The sequence below is a fragment of the Corvus moneduloides genome, chromosome 13 (assembly GCF_009650955.1).
Source record: "Corvus moneduloides isolate bCorMon1 chromosome 13, bCorMon1.pri, whole genome shotgun sequence".
In the NCBI taxonomy this organism is placed as follows: domain Eukaryota; kingdom Metazoa; phylum Chordata; class Aves; order Passeriformes; family Corvidae; genus Corvus; species Corvus moneduloides.
The window spans coordinates 15,639,802-15,657,353 of record NC_045488.1 but is presented as its reverse complement, the minus strand read 5'-3'; the positions used below and the strand labels follow the sequence as shown (position 1 = coordinate 15,657,353).

General features: G+C 38.3%; 1 protein-coding gene across 4 annotated transcripts in view; it reads left to right on the top strand.

Moving 5' to 3' along the window:
• Positions 1 to 17,552, top strand: part of OTUD7A (OTU deubiquitinase 7A) — a 119,972-nt gene that overhangs the window by 60,378 nt on the left and 42,042 nt on the right. For 3 of the 4 annotated variants that reach the window (XM_032122976.1, XM_032122978.1, XM_032122975.1), the window contains 3 exons: positions 1,842 to 1,959; positions 2,518 to 2,623; positions 16,715 to 16,847. The gene's annotated coding sequence lies outside the window, so the exon portion shown is untranslated. The remainder of the gene's footprint in view (positions 1 to 1,841; positions 1,960 to 2,517; positions 2,624 to 16,714; positions 16,848 to 17,552) is intronic. The other variant, XM_032122977.1, reaches the window with a different exon arrangement.

The window sequence follows — 17,552 nt, the reverse complement described above, 5'->3', positions numbered from 1 at the left end:
TTGAAACAGCTATTTTTAATGGACCTTCAGAGAGACCAAGGGGCACTTTGATGGACAGTAACACTCTGAGTAGTCCTTCCATGTGTGCTGTTTCTGAGTGTTGTGAGTGTGCAGCAGTTGAGCAGGATGAGAGGGCACCAGGACAGCACAGCAGCATTACTGATGCACCACTTGCTCTCAATGATTTGTGGGTGTGACTGTAATGTGTGTGTGAAGGAAATGCTGCTGTTGCAAAGGAATCAGATGAACTCACAGACCTTGAGCACCATTTCTCAGCTATAAGAATTTTAGTGTGATTATGTGTACTTGTACAATCTGCACGTAACAATAGAAGCACTACAGTGAAACTGAGGCGAAGTTCAGGTAATGTTTCAGTCTAGAAGTTTGAAATAAAGGCAAGAGTGGAAAAAGTATCTGGACAATCTCTTTAAAATGTCTAAACTTAGCATTTTGGATTGCTTCCTATAATGCTGGGAATCAAAGGTGTGTTATCTTTAGCCAAAAACAACAGTAAAATTTTGCATGTGAGATTCAGTAGAAATTTGTTAAAATGTGCATGTAAGATCCCAACAGCATGGAGTTGTATCTTCGTTTTCTAAACCTAAAATACGTTGGTTTTTTGACCACCACCACCACCACCACTTGGAAATACTCCGTGTATGAATACGGAGCCTACTTATTTCTTTCTGGTCAGGTTACCATGGCTGTTTCCCTTTTCAGTGCAGTTCCACAGAATACTGAACTTAATATTCTAGGTGGCTGACATGAGTTCACCAGGTGAGAGCTCAGCTCAGCCTGTGGAGCAGGTAGTGTCTGAGGGCTTTAAAGATGTCCAGCAAAGCTGTGTTATGTTGAAATAAATTTGTGCAACAGCATATACTTGGAAAAAGTGTAGCTGAGAGAGTGGAAAAGGAAAATAGCAAAGAGTTTGTTAGTCTGTCTTATTTTGTAAAAGAAATATATTTAACAAATATGTGGATTTTCTTACATAAATACACAATTGCCTTTTTTTTATAGAGGAGGAGGTGTAACTAGGAGGGATAAAACTTAAAAGAATTGCGAGAATTCACAATTCATATTCTTAATATTTAAAAATAATAAGAATGAAAGCCCTAAAAACTTTACAAAATTATGTTTTAAGACTTTGATTAATGATGCATAGACGAACAGAGAAGCAATATTTAGTTAGCATCAAAGAAAAAATGGTATTTGGTCACAGCATTGCTAAACAGGCTGTAAAAGAAGACTATATGCAGGTCATTTATGCTTTCTTAGCTGGTAGAGGAGATTAAAACTAGATAAACTATAAAATGCTCACATATCCAGTCAGGATACAAAACACTTGAGACAAAGCTCATTAAACCACTCAGGTCTATGCTTCATGGTTAATTTACTTAATATTGAGGATTCTTTTAGATCAGTCTGCAATGCTTGTTGGTTTTGGGGTTATTGTTTTTTTAAATCATATTACTTTTTTTGAACAACATTAGTAGTTCTGAAGGTGAATTTTTCATGAGTAGGAAGGGACTAAATGTATTGGATCTGCTGGAATAATTTAGTCAGTTCTGCCACTGACAGAACTGGTCAAACTGGTGGAAAGCCAGCCCTCTAAACTGGATTTTGAGGTGTATTTCCTTTGTTTATCTGAACCAAACAGGAAGGGGGCTGGATTCCTAAGAAGCTGTCATCTGATGTACATAGCATAGAATTATTTTTTCCATAATAGTGCTACAGGGTCAGAGCGTGTCGTGGGTATGACAAATGGATGCAGAACAGTAAATTACTGTCACTTTTGGAGTAAAACAGTAAAACTTGTTCTGCTTTTCTCTCCATCCTCACAGGCACATGATACTGCAGAGCTTCAAAATCAGAAGTAAATCAGCCGGACAGTTGCCTCCCGCCTTCCTAAATAGGCAAATATATTAGAAACAGAAAAAGGGCCCTACCTACCTCATTCCTGTGAGTAGCTATAAATTTCCCCTCCACCCCTCAAATCAGCATCTGCCAGGTAATTGTTTTGGAATGCTGAGCATAAGGATGTAGCAATGAAAACAAAAAAATTTAATTTGTTTTCTTATTGACAACAATTAAGTGTAGCCAACCAAAGAAACCAACTAAAATTATTAACAGGCTACCAGCATGCCTATCGCCTGTGGCTACACAGAGCTGATGGGTGATGCATTTTTACTCATTAAATGAACCTTTATTTGTGCTTCCTAAAGCTTGGGTGCTACATAAGTTCCTAAAACCATCCATATTGTTGCCATTTTAAACTGCTGCTGCAGTTGATGTATCACTGCAGAAGCTGTTTTGGGCTTAGTTCTTCACTTTTATATTTCTTAGCAGTTCATTCTGTAATAACGTGGTGTAACCCACTGTGAGGCTTAAAGATCCCCAGAGTGACCCCCTTGGTCAGCGCAGTGAACGGGACAATGTTTGCTAAATAGCTGCTGTGTAGCTGATACTCACCTGCTCTGGATTGCCTTTTTCTTGCTGACTTTTCCGTCCTTTCTCCAGGGAGAAGGTGGGTTTGCTGTTGTGGATGCCTGCCTCGTTTGCTTCACCAAAATGAGTTAGGGCATGCAGGAGAGAAAGGAGACTTTTGCAAGTAGAACCTATCATGGTGAGTCAGATTTTGTCCCTGCTTTTGCTGTAGAACTTCTCAGTGTCGCTACATTGCTTAAAGCAAACTGTTCACACAGAAGTCTCTCTTCCCTGCAAGTATGTTACACATAACACTTCCTTGGCAGCAGTGCTGGACTGAGAGGTTCTTCCCTACTGCTTTTGCCTCCCCTGCCACATGAGGTCCACAAAAGTGCTTGGGGGGAGCCTTCAGGAAATTAAAGCAGCAAATTGAATGGAGCTGAAAATAATTACTCTCTACCATGTACGCATGAAAAGCATGAGAAACTGTGGTCTGTAGTTTTGATTTGGAACCACAGCAACTGTTTGGAACGTTATACTAAAAATAAGTACGTGGGAACTGTGTTTTTAATTTTGAGTTGCTAAATACTCTCTAAAATACCTCGTAGAGATTAATTTCCATTACTACAGTTTAAGTTTCCTGTCATCATTCACTGGGATTGTGAAGGAGTCCCAGCGGAACTCCTGACAGTTCATAGCACTGCGGCATGGACATTGTATCTCCCCTGGTATCTTCATTTAATGGATTTGTTTCTAATTTTGAGGCTTAACCTTGGGTTTGAAATTCACTGCAAAGAACTTTCTCAACAGCAATAGGAAGTAATGAAACATAGTTTGCTATAGAAGCATTGCCCTTCTCCCTCCTCCTCCTCATCATGATAGTTCTGTCTGTCTCGTGTCATGCCTTCTTTATTGCCTTCATTTCTCCAGGTTTTCCTAGCCTCCCACTTCTCTGTTATCTCAGTTTTCGCATCATCTCAGTACCTTGTAAGGATGTGTCAGGTCAAGCTTCTGGGCAGAGGCCTCCCACATACTGCACTCAGATCGGCCTAAGCACTTGTGCATCTACAAGTACGACAGTGTTGAATTAATTCAGGATTAATTTAAACAAAAGAAAATGCAGTATCTTCTGCAAAAATGTTTACTTACAAGCAAACCTTCATATCAAATACGTGTAAACAGACTGGATTGTGTGTGGATAAGCAGAGAAGCAAAGTTAGAATTCAAAAATCTTTCTTTCCTACTTTCAAGCATGAATTTCTCCAGTTCCTGTGTTGTTTTGGGGTGTTTTTTATTTTGGTTTTTTTTTTTGTCTCTGACTGCCAAAGGTCTTTGCTTGAACATAGATTCTACGTCTGTTTCTGCTTGAACACAGATTCTTTGTCTCTTCCTTTCAGAAGTGGGACTTGATGTTCCAAAGTGTTTTAAGGCTCTTGAGCTATTGCTGAGCTCATCAGTTCTCTCTATAGCTGATGCACAAATTTTTTCCAAGCCTCACCCTCCTCTGTGCATACTGGATTTTATTTAAGCTGTTGAGGATTAAGTATGGTATTAGTGAAACCTTTGGGATTCTTGCTGAGAATTGTATAAGTAACCATTTTGATCACGGAGAAGAAGCTGTATCCATGTGTTGCATACAGAATTTTTCCTTTGGAACCATTGTCACTTCGGAAGTCCTTGTGAGTTTGGACACTGCACTCAGAATTAGTGAGTCCCAGTCTTTCTACTTGGGTGTCAGACTACTTTTATTTGTCCTTGCCAGATCACCAGCACTGAACAGATTGCATTGCTCTGTTCTGCTGGGACAAAGTCAATCCATGTTAATGGCTTCTTTAATCTTTTAAATGTGATTATTTTATTTGGGGCAGTGGCTCCAGCCAATTCCATTCTCTTGCTAGGGATAGTAGTCAAGTAGAGATAAGCCGTGCCTGCGTAAGACAAGTCAGACTCTAATCTTGCCTCATTTTGTGCCTAATTGAACTGAAAAATAAAAATTTCTAAACTTGGTTCTCGGAAGTCATAACATTGCATGGCTCATGTGGTTTAACTTCTCCAGCCTTGATTTCAGGTGATACTGGTTGGCACTGTATATACTATTAACTCTTATGTATCTAATCTAAACCAAATTTATCCAATGTATATTGTTTGTGCATCTGAATTGTCTAATTCTACTGTATACTTTTGTTAGATTTCAGTTTTTAAGGTCCAGAAGAGTAGAAAATTAGACTAGACCAAGGAGCCTGTGGACATGAAGAAAAAGGAGGAAATTCAATTATCTATTATTCCACCCTGCATCTAGTTATGGTTTTTTTTTTTTAATGGTAAAAGTCTCTTTTAAGCTATTAATTATTTTTTTAAAAATACATCCTTCTTGGATATTCCTTTTACCATTTTTACAGAACTTATTTCTCTGGGTGTCCCCTGATGCCCTGGTTTAGATGGCTAAATCTTCAAGTTACGGGTGCTGTTTTGTTGCTGTCTTGAACTGCGGGAGCCATTCAGGTCCTACTAAGCTCAGTGTCTACTTGAGCAAGATGGTGTTCTGGCTTGTAAATAAGCCCAAGTATCTCTCACCCTTTCTCCCAATGCCTCCCCTGTGCTCCTGCTTTGCAAAGGTATTTCCAGGTTCTAGTTTGTTTTACGCATCTGCATCAGGCATCTGCTGTTTCCAGCAGGGCTGGTGACAGCATCACCCAAAACACAACAAACTCCTGCCTACAAGTTGCTAGCAAACTGCTGCCTTGTAGGCCATGTAGGACATGTAGGCCATGTCCCAGAACTTTCCTGTAGTGAGGAGGTGGTTATCACTTTTAATTTTCTGATGCAGTTACTATAACTTGTAGTCAGAGTGATAAGACACAAATGTTATTCCATTTTATTTAAGTGCCATCTTGGTTGTTGCTGTGGTAGTATTTTTACAGAAGTTGGCTTATTATAGAGCAGTGGCATTTGGTTTTGCAAGTAACTGGGACATATTACCTGCCACTACAGGCAGCTTACTCTTGAATTCATCATTTGGCAGTTACTGTTCATTTTAGCTGATTTAAGATGATGTACCATTTGATTATAGTCTGAATTTCAATACTGAATTTGCCCTAGGAATCCACTTTAAGATACAATTAATAAAGACTAACTGCTGCATTAGGATACTTGGGCAGCTCTGCCTAATGTGGGTGGAAGTAGAACTGTGTTTTAATTATAGGCAATACTCTGTCATTTTGAGATTTAATTTCTAGTTGGATTGGTTATTTTAATAACTGTCTATTATCAGTTACAATTATATTACATAATAGCAACAATATTGTTATAGCAAGAGGTACATACTGTCAGTGAGTGCAAACATGGAGACGTAGAAAACATAAACATTCCAGTCAGTGCTCTTTACCTCTGCTATGTGCCTTTACAGTTTCCATCAGTTATTTTGTCAGTGTGAACTCAGCTAATTTACTCAGTTCCCATGAAATCAAAATACTTTTGCTATATATTAGAAGTAGAGTAAAATACTTCTAAGTCATATTCCATAGTGAGAAATGAGATTCATTCTCTTTTGCAGAAATGGTTTAAATCCTGTTTTTTACCACTGAATCCATGTCTTTAAAGCACAAACTTCACAGAGCTTTTCAGGCCAGTGTATTTCTTCTCTTAGCCAGTACTGTCCAAGGTAATTTCTCATGGAATGTCAGGAAATTTTTGTTTGTCCTGAAGATTTCATTTTCACAGTAAAACTATTTTTCTGAGGTAGGTAGTTCTAGAGTTGGATGAAAATAATTAAATGTATCCTTTAAAAAAACTGTTCTCCCTGGACAGTCTAACCATCAGGATGTAATTTAATGTAAAAATAAAGACTGGTTCAGTTCAGAGCAAGATCTTGACATTCTACAGAAATATATCTTAATCTAAGAAGGCCTTAATATATTATACCATGAAAATTACCAATATAGAGCAGTAGAAGGATACAGTTTAAGTATTCGATGCAGTATACTTTTATAGTGTTTATACATTCCTTTTATAGTTATTTAGCATGAAGCCCATGAGAATTTCTTTTCCATTGGTTTTGCTGTTAATAATATGATGTGTATATTAGTATGGTGTCTGCAGACAAAAATAGAGACAGTGGCTCCATGATGAAAGTACGATCTTTGTCTCTCTTGAGGTATTACTATTTTAGATAAGGTAGTTAGAATATCTTTAATTTCTAATGTGCTAAATCTTTAAAATCAGAACAGTTCAAAATAAATATGTCCATCTGCTCTAGATGCTGCATGGGTTCTGTAACAGAGTTTTAGCATTGCAGAACTAAATTATGGCCCAGCCTTAGTTCATTCAGAGTCATATTTATGAGTAAATTCATCTGGTTTTGAACGACCTCTCTTGCAAAGCCTAAAAGAATTTCAGTAAATTAGACAAAAGCTATCCATACCTGATCTCTTGGTGTTATTAATGTATATGAGGCCAGAGAGCATATGGATGGAGAAGCTGGCACTGTTTCTATTACTAAAAGAAGAAAGAGCCAGTTGATGTGTTCATAAAGAAGATAGGGAATAACTTGTTTCCAAGTAAATCATCTCCTCTCATATTTGAGCTACCTCTGTATGTTTAAAGCATGAAAAACTGACATCATTTTTTTTCACATGGATGTTTAAAATCTTTGGAAACTTTACCCAGAGAGAATAAAGTTTTGAGTAACTAAAGTAAGTTACAGCGCAAATTAGACCAGTAGGATTCTAAAAGCATCTCTTCATGGAGCAGTTAATTCTTTACAGAGGACTAGGGGAAACTTAACACTCTTATAAGCTGAAATGACATTTGCCAAAAAGCAAATTTCAAGACTGAAAAGGGTCAAACAAACACTGTGGTGAAGTTCCAGACACTTATTTCCTGGTCACATTTTGCTAAATTGGGAACTGAGTCTACATCCTTTGCAAAATGTGTACGGCATGCAATTGTGTTCCAAGTATTGTTTCACTGGAGGCTATGAGATTTGGCTGTTTGATTTGTGTTATTTATTGTTGCTGTGTTACAAAAATGAATTGTGCACTGGTGGTATAATAAACTAGTGAATGTCTCATTTCTCTTATTAAACAAGCAGGGATTAAAAGGATGTCTTATTAAAATGTCTTGGTTGAAAAGTTATGTGAGTAATTGGATAAATTTTTATGGTGAGGTATTTTATTTTGTGAGGGAATGATCTTTCCCTTTATGCAGAAATTAAGAGAGACACTCTTTTCAGCAATTGTTGGTTAAAAGAGATTTTACTGCATACAAGAAATCATTTCAATATTTTTTCATTGATTCTGAAAGCATCTGCTGGATTGCTCAATACTGTGATGAGACAATTTGTTAGACACAATTTTGATTCTTGTGACAAAGCATTGCTGAGAGGAGGTACCTCCCAAGAGGAAGCCAATTGTCTCTTCAGTGAAAGTTTGGCCGGTAGAGAAAAAAGTCCCTGAACCTGGCACGGTACTTCTCTTCTACACAGTTTGACAGAAGTTGTCTGGACAGTATAGTGCATACATGTGTCTGGGCTAACTCTGGGATGTTCTGGTGGCTGCTGAAGTTTAGGGTATTAAAGGACAGAAATCCAAAGAAAATGGTGCTTCCTTCTCTCTGCTGCTTGCAGAACAATTTCCTGCAAAGCTGATAGGATTTCCCAAATAAGTTTTCTCCATGTGGAACTGGTTTATGTGAATTTGTAGATATTAAGTGTGCCTTGAAGCATGCTGGTCTTTGTGTGTTGTTATTAACCAGAAGTAGATAGATAGGTCCAGACAAAACTGAAGAGATTGGCACCTTCAGCATTGAGATCTGCCTTCTATTTCTGAAAAATGTTGGAGCTATTTATAAATTTGGAAGATCACAGGACTGTATGTGGCTTATCATGTTTATGCTTGTTAGTTCAGCTTCTGATGTACTATTGTAATTACCTTTATTCCTAGCTTTCACAATCACAAGGCTGTTTTTCTATTTTTAAGGCCTTCTGCAAGAATACTGGATATTTTATCTTCACTGAAGTGCTGTGGCACATTGCAAAGGATGTATAAGGCTTAAGTGTTTCTCTTTATTCCTCTTCAGAGTACATAGTATACATTGTGCTGTTTGACATCATAGCCAGCTTAGTAATGCCCAGGCAAAAGTTTCCACGGCCTAGAAGGGTGAACAAAGTACTATAAAAGCTAAACTCCAAATTTCATCTTTACACCTCTGCCTACAATGAGCAGGGGAGCTGAAAAAGATTTCAGTGTTTTTTCAGGCTGTTTAAAATATAGATGCAGGAGAAGGAAAAAGACTGCAGTTCCTCCCAGCTCTTCCTTAGCACATTAGCAGTCTTTAGAGCTCTGAGTTTTTCCTGCTCAGCCAAAGCATGCCGAGTCTATCAACCTGTCTACAATCTTACCATTATAAACATTACTTCATTATTGCTTTTCCAAGTTAGCAAGGCAAAGTGATATAATTCCAGCAGTTCAGGTATTTGTCTCCACCAGGTTCCTCCAGTAAGAAACCCAATACACTACAGTTTCAGTCCTTACCTTTTTGTCTCCACATGGAAAAGAAAGGCCCTTGCTGAAGCCTTTGCTTCCGTAGATGTGTGTGTTTGTATCTCCTCGGTGTTTAACAGATGGATTACTTAAAGGAAAGAACTGAGAACAATGTGAGCAAATCTGTCCCTTAGTAAATTCTTGTAGTGGTTTGTAGAAGACCTGATAGGACAGGAAGATTTCCAAGGTGAGTTTTCAGTGGTGACACTGGCTGGAGTGACATTCTATGAAGTGTCTGACTTTCCATAGGTAAAGTATTATGGGAACGTTTACTGCTTATCGTAGCAATGGCAATTATAATATAAATTCTCTGAATGCCTTTCTGTTTGAGAGCTTAAATTCTATCATTTGAATTACAGAGAAGGTACAGAGCCAGATTTTCAACCTCCTGCTGGTGATTGTTTATACAACTTTGGGCCTTTTGGCTGTGGCTTTACTTCAGGAGACTGTCTAATTTAATCAAGCACACGTGGATTTGTATATGTGGAGTAGATATTCAGTCACATAAGCTGTGTCAAAATTTGCAGATCAGATTCAGGACTGAAGTTGCCCAAGAAGTTCTTTGCAACTAAATCCCTTTTAGAGGAAATCTATTTATTAAGTGGTTTTTTTTTTTCTTCTTTTTAGTTAAAGTCTCTAATCTTTGGAGATCATCATCATTAATGTTATGCATAAGAAAACATTAGTTTCTGAGTTGCATATATTACATTACACATGAGCAGATCCATTTCTATGTTAATTAAAACGCAAATACGAGTGGCATGAGCTTAGTTCTGATCCAAGTTTAACTATTTGACTGATGGTAGTGACCTTCTTTTCTTGACATACCACTTTTACTTTGAAGCTAGTGCTAAAAAAAAAAAAAATTATTATCAACTGGGTAAAGTTCAGCTTGTACCTTTTTACATTTTCATGTATCATGAACTCCCCCCACAGATAGTTTGCTTTTCAGTGTGTACTGACTGCAGCTCCAAGAAATGAGCTCATTCTGCCTGTCATGAAATAAAGAACACTGCTGGTTAATTGACTGGTTCAGCAAACAGAAAAGCAAGAGGTTTTTCCCAAACATTTGTGCATGAGAGAAAAGCTGACTCAAATGAGTGAATATTGCACATCTGCTGGTTTTGGCTGGGGTAGAGTTAATTTTCTTCACAGTGTCTGGTATGGGGCTGTGCTTTGGATTCATGCTGAGCATGGGGTTGATGATTTAGAGATGTTTTTGTCATTGCTGAGCAGGGCTCACAGGGCCAAGGCCTTTCCTGCTTTTTCTACTTCTAGGCTGGGGAGGCATCTGGGGGTGCCTGGGAGGTTGTGAGGAGATGCAGCCAGGACAGGTGACCCCAACTGACCACAGGGATGTTCCAGACCATATGACATCATGCCCTGATGTATATATAAAGTTGAGGAAGAAGGAAGAAGGGGAGGACTTCTGAAGTGATGGAATTTGTGTTCCCCAGTCACCGTTCTGTGTGATGGGGCCCTGCCCTCCTGGGGATGGCTGAACACCTGCCCAACCATGGGAAGCACTGAATTGATTCCTCGTTTTGCTTGGCTTTTCCTGTTAAACTATCTTCATCTCAACCCAGCAGTTTTCCAGCTTTTACCCTTCCAATTCTCATCCTGGTCCTGCTGGAGGGGGAGTGACTGAGGGGCTGTCTGGGGCTGGGCTGCTGGCTGGGGTTAAGCCACAACAGCACATATTCCCTGTCTGTCCGGCTGACTGACAACCAAAAAAAAAAAACCCATCATTTTTTCAAATAGGTTTCTGCAAAGCTAAATAGAAACGAGAGTTCTGCTTCTTGCACTGTGGTTGGTCATTCCTTAAGCCACCAATTTGAAAAGTTCATATAGTTGGGTTTTTTGCAGGTGATGGAAGCACATGGTTTCAAGCAAACTCTTTTTTGTTGGTTGGTTTTTTCCTTGGTTGTGTTTTTTGTTTGTTTGTTTTTAGTGGGGTTTCTTGGGGTTTTTTTAAATTCCTTTCATGTGGTTTATATTCTTGTCTGTCTGTTGAGCATCTGTCTTATGAAACACTACTGACCTGTTGTTGGGGGACCAACTCTGCATCAAATCAGAATTTTCTCTCTTTCCCTCCCTCCCACCCAGCCATTTGTGTTTCATATGAAACCTAAATGAACTTAAAGATCTTCATTGAAATTGTTCCTGCTCCACATCCACAACTTTTTATTCTGAACCAGCAGTAACAGAATTCTCTCTCCCCTCCTTGCATTTCTGGCTAATAAGCAGCCCTGCTAGTCAGGCAGAGCCATTTTCTGCCATGAGTTTTTGAATAATTCCTAATAAATTGGCAGTGGGTATTGTCCAAAGTGCTGAAACATTTGTTTCTAAAAATAATCAGCAACAACTCCCAATCAGCTCTGCTATGCATCTGGCTTCTGATCAGCAGCAAAGCAGAGGAGTTGATCAATGCTTTTATAATAAAGAAAAAGAAATTAAATGTATGAAAGAAAATAGATTTCCGGATAGCTTAAAGGATTTTTTTTTTTAATGTATCTGTCAACTTTCCAGGGCTTTTATGACAAAAAGCAGAGAAAAATACAGGTATTTCTGAAATCCTTTCAGGATCCAATTTAAGATGTTTAAAAATATGTATTTTTCGATGCGGCAGATTAAATAGAAAGATATTTATATGCTGAAGCTTGCAGTAAGCTTTACAAACCTGTCCTAATTCCTCAGAGTGATGTTGTCATCACATTTGTCAGCTAAGGCTCAAGGAGACTGCAAATTCTTTTGTATTTTCCTCTCTTTTTCCTGTCTGGGAGTTTGTGATGAGCTGTTTGTTTCAGAAGAGATTGTTCCTCATTTAGTTTACAGGTGCTCTTTTCATATGTGAATTTGGTACATAAGTTAAAAAAATGCAGGCATTGTTGTTATTTTTTTTTAGCTGTTGCCTGTATACATTAATATTCAGTGTGGTGACGGGTTTTATTCCCCCACCCCCAGGCTCTATTTTGCAATCAATAGCATTTTCCATATGTTTTTTCCTGGCATTATGAATTTCCTAGTTTGTACAGTGCTATTTAATTCCATGTCCTGCTTTCCCATAGAATGCAATAATAGATGATGACGACAGTGGCAATTAGAACTAATGGTCTACTTCTTAGAGATGCAGAATATCCATTAATCCTGTTGAACTTGGTCAGAAATTGGGCTATTTTAACATCAAACTTGGAATATCTGTTAGTTGCTGTTGCTTTTTTTGTGTATACAATTCTGCCGTGTGTTTCCTTATAACACTTTCCTTGATTCATCATCTTTCAGTTCTCCTTGTTGAGCCTGAGTATTTCCTATTAATTATTATTTTTCACATTGCCTGAATTACAGGAAAAATCACAATGGTAGAGGTAGTTACAGCTTATTTATAGTGAGAAGAAACTTAGTGTGTATTACCAAATTGATTTGACTAAATGAATGAGGGATTTTTCTCACTGTTTAGGGCTTTTAAAAAAAAAAATTGATGATTAGCCATTCTTAATACTAGATAACTTCACATTTACTTCACTACATGACTTTCCTACTGCAGGACTTTCAATTACTTACGTAATTTAAGTGAAACACACAGTTGCTATACTTATATTATGCATCTTCAAAATGTTGTGAAATGAATCATTAATTTCTCAAATCTTTATTTTCTCGTTTGTATGTCTAGCTGTTTTAAAATCTTGAAGATGATATTAAATGATATTTTAATTAAATATTACTAAAACTAATTTATTAATTTATTATATATATTATTAAATCATGGGGGTTTTAGGACAAAAAGGAATTAAATCTTCTATTCTTCTTGGTTTAATTTTCTAAACTAAATGCAATAACTGAGGAACATCATGTTTCACAGAAATAAGGGTGGGAGTCACAGGGTTGGGGGGAAATTACCCAGGTCTGTTTTGCTGCAGTGTGTGTGTGTGTGTTCTTCCCTGATGGAGCTCATTTAGCTCAGCACCCACTGAGCTGATACTCCGGCTTCTGCTTAATTCCAGCATGTTACACGTATGCCTGGCACACTTGCAGCTTCCTGTTCTTTCTATCTTATGTGTACCTAAGGACTTACAAGGACTTGCTTTTTGTACATAATCTGAATTTCAGAAGTTCAATCCTGCTCCTATTTTTAGGGTACTTGTAAGAGAGAGAACTTTCTCATCAGTCTGTCACTGAAGCTGTGGGATGAACCAATTGAGGGGATCAGTATTTTTAAGAGGAACTTGGAAAAATCACCATTATGTGTTTTGCCTTGATGTGAGGAACAATGTAACGTGCAGAGTAACAGACAGTCAAGCCTTGTGTTTAAAATAGCAGCTGAATTGTCTCCATCAAGGCATGGATGTGCTGCAGACTCCATTTTTAAAGACTGTACTGAACCCTTAATCGCTGACTGTGCACTTGACATACAATTAAGCATTTGAGCTTTTCCCTAATCTCTGTGTACAAGAAGATAAAGGATGCTTGGAGACTTGTATCAGTAAGACTATTTATACAGAGCTCATACTGCTAACACTTTTGATGTCCTTTAAGCTTCTATCTTCATATCCCTGTCAGCTCAATCCACTGCACACATTTTCTGAGTCAAATTGGCATAAGCCAGGAAGAGGAGAAATGTGTTCACATGCAAGAACACTGGCCACAGTAAGACTTTTTTCTAGCTAGAGGAGAAATCCTTTCCTTCATCAGTAACTTGTGACAGATTCTAGAGACTTAGGACACAGATAAAGCAATAGGTGTTTCTCATGTAGTGATCATAAAGAAATTTCAAGTGATGAAGGTTCAGAAGAAAAAGAAACTGAGTTTGTGCCAGCACTTCAGACTGTGCTCAAGAACTTGTCTTCGAAAATTTAGATCATTGAGGTGCTGCCTTACTCTGGGCGTGAAAACCCCTTCCTTCAGGGGATCTTATTATTATTTCTTGAATATTACTGCTTCCCTATTATTAGAGATATCTTCTCCCTCATATGTTCCTTGGGCTACAGTAAATAATTGCAAAGAACCAATGAGCAGTGAGCAAGGCCTTGTAGTGAATGTAGGACTTGCACTGAAGAAGCCAAGTCTTGACAGAATCTAAGCACAAAGCTGATGTAACAGAAGGTGATGATTTATGTCTGGACTTACAGCTACTTCAGTGTGCATGTATGTAACAAAAATAATGGAAGCAAGCACACAATTGAGGTGTGCTCACTCTTGGGGAGATGCTGATCCACATTCAACAGAATATTGGCAGAGGTTTTCAGCAGTGTGCAGCTGATCCTAAGCTGCTGAGAAAATTGTAGGAAGTATTTCAGTCCTGTGTCAGAAGCAGAAGTGTAAAATGGAACCTCTTTTGAGTTCAGAACAAGCAGTGCATGAGAGTCTTGGAAGAGAATTGAGGTATTTCTAAAAACTGAGTGGAGGAAGCTTCTTCATCTCCTTGTTAGTGACTATTTTGAAATGTCAAATAAAAGTAGAGGAAAATGAGTTATTGTGGATATTCATTCTTAACAAAGAACATCTCTGCTCTCTGTCCTCAGCTGATTTTGTCTCAGACTCTTACCTTCTAAAGACCTGTTGGAGATTGAGCTCTTTGATTTGCAATACATATGTAGCATCTTCAGTCTGTGTTTCAATTTCTTTTCTAACTTCACATAGAAGCTGTTGCAGGGACCATGCAAAGGTAAAAAGATAAATTCAAAATTTGTGCCCAGAATGATGAAAGAATTGCAACTGAAATTCCATCCTGAACCTTTTCATATCTCATGATAGTTTTATTCTGAGCTTTTATATCTCTGTGTATTTTGTTGTAGACCAAGTTGGGGTCATGTAGGGATCATTCTTAGTTTCTTAGCCCACTATACTGGGGAATACAGCAGAGTAAGCAGTATTTAGGGTTGATCTTAAACTGGTGAAGCTCCAGTGTATGTGTGAGAAAGGCTGAAAAGGGCTGAGCTATGTGCATGTCCTTGTGCCCTGACCATCACAGTATCCATGGTAATCATTTAGATAACTTATTTACAACTGCAAGCTAATTTTTATTTTATTTTAAATGGTATATTGTGATATAATAAAATATCTACTGCAAGCACATTGGCTGAGTCCTCTTTCAACAGAAGAAGTCGGCTGAGTGTTGGGAAGTGTTTATTATTCTTTGCAGCAGATGTGTTGAACAAAACTATAAAAATGTTTCAGTTGTTGTTTGTTAACATGTAGTTGAGAAAAAAGGAATATACTTTGCTTGTTTATTTCCAGGGCAGTGATAAAAGTTACATCTCCTTAGCAGAAGCATCATCATTTGGCTTTGAGGGCTGGATATCAGAGTTTTTAATTATTTCCCTGTAGCTAATGGGAGTTTGATAGAGTAGATATTTTAGTTTGTTAATATTGTATAACTGGAAATGTGGAGGCATATTCACACTCGATGGTTATTTCTATACCCTGCAGTCCAAGCATCCTTGAAAGTGTTAAGAGTTATTAAAGGTTGCTTCTGTGAGTTGACAGTTTTACAGCTGTTTTTTTAGGTTCCCTGAGGGTGATGAAGAGAGGGTCACAGGTGAATGTGGTTTGACTGCATTTCCTTTGCAGTGTATGAAATGATGTTTTTTATGTCGTTATGAACTTTGAAATAATTTGCTTCAGTGTGAGGGTATCTGTGGTGTGCTACATTCATAAGTGAGTTCCAACAAAGAATTGAAGATAATACTTTGGTCAGATTTATGGTTCTTGCATGGAAATATGTCACAGTGAAGAAAAAAAGGTAAGAATCTTATTAAGTCCTATATATTATTTCACATACACCTGAGTTAGAGTTGGGTACATTAACAATTGTTAATTTAGGTACTTAACTCATGTTACAGTTGAGTTGTCACACAGACAACTGGGAGGTTTTGCATAAAAACCATTATCTACTGAGATTTGGTTACTTGTGTATGTATTCTAGGAAATAACGAGAAATAACGTTATGTTCTGCTTTCGTATTCTAATTCTCACAAATTTGTAAAAATGTGGACCTTGTTATAGTTTTGCCTGTTTTAAAAGCATTAGCAGAAGGAATGTTTTCCATGATAAAAAGATTTGGGCAGATATCTGTTAAATCCTGATTTTGGTGGGGTTAGGCCCAGTTACAACGGTATGAGTTTTGTGAATGGATTAAAATACCAGAAACAGTAAAACTGATTGTAAGTGCCTTTTAGAATAAGGTGAAGCTTATAGTAATTGGATTATGTATTTTCAAGCAGCAGGATTTATTCTTAAGATATAGGAGTAGATTATATGTAAACAGAACTGCTGTCTCTTTTAAAAATAAATAAATCCCATGAAATGGTGTTCCTTCTTTCTTCATGTGCTCATCTCTTTTTTTTTCATCAAAAAGAATGGCTATCCTGATTGAGTCTTCTCCTGGATATCTCTATATTAGTTCATTGCCTTAGATTTTGGAAGCTTATGAGAAGAAAACTTTCAAAGCTGTATCTGATGAAACTTAGGACAAAGAACTGTTAGAGGAAATTCCAAGTGCAAGTTGCCATTTTCATGTAGGAGAGCCATAAGGATATTTTTGTACATTCATAATTCTTTTTTTATTAATTGTCTGGGTTGTGCCCAAGTAATATTCCTAATGCAAATTACTGTATGTGGTACTTTATCTGCATTAAGAGTAGTACCCATTAGGCTTCTCAGGTCAAAGGTAAAGTCGATTTTGGCAGTTATTATTATTCAAATAGCAGAAGTGTAATGATTGATATACTACTTCTTTTTCTTTTTTCTTACAGATTTCTCAGGGGACAAAATTTTGCTTATTCATACCTTCTACTGTGGCAAAAATGGATTCTTTTCCTCACCAAAAACCAGCAGCATAACACCCATCCAACACCTGCCTCAAGGAACTCTTATTTAAAGTCTATTGTAAGTCAAAATAATCACTTGCTTAAAGGTAGCTTTAATCAGCTGTGCATCTATTTACAGCTCAGGACCCAGCAGCCTTCCCAGGAGCGCTAATCTGAGCAGCGTGGCTTTGCTGCAGCAGCTGTTCGCTCTTGAGTGGCAGCAGAGGAGGCAGGAGGCGGCTGCGGGGCAGGGCTCGGGCTGAGCTGCTGCCTGCCCGCGGCTCCGGTGTCACCCGGGTGTCCCCTCAGGACCGGGCTGCGGGGCAGGGCTCGGGCTGAGCTGCTGCCTGCCCGCGGCTCCGGTGTCACCCGGGTGTCCCCTCAGGACCGGGCTGCGGCGCAGAGCAGACCCAGTCTGTGGGGTGAGGCCCCGATGACACCGGCTGATCAGGAAGTTGATCTGCATTGCAAATGACGGCTCAGCCTCCTGTTGCTATGACAATTGATTTCAGACGTCGAAGTGTAGAAACGGGAGTGAAGAGCTCAAAATGCCGGGAACTGCAAGGAGTTCAGCTGGTGGTATTGGCTGTGGAGCTGAAAGCTTCTCGTGGTGCCCATAGGCCCAAGTCGGTCACTCCTAATGCAAGGCCGACTTGAAAAAATGTAATGAAACTCCACATTATAGATTTCCAAAAATGGCTGCTCAGAATTCATGCTTTACTTGCACTGAAGTTAGCTTTATGCAGCAGAGTATATGATAGATGTTTTTGGGAGAGAAAACTGT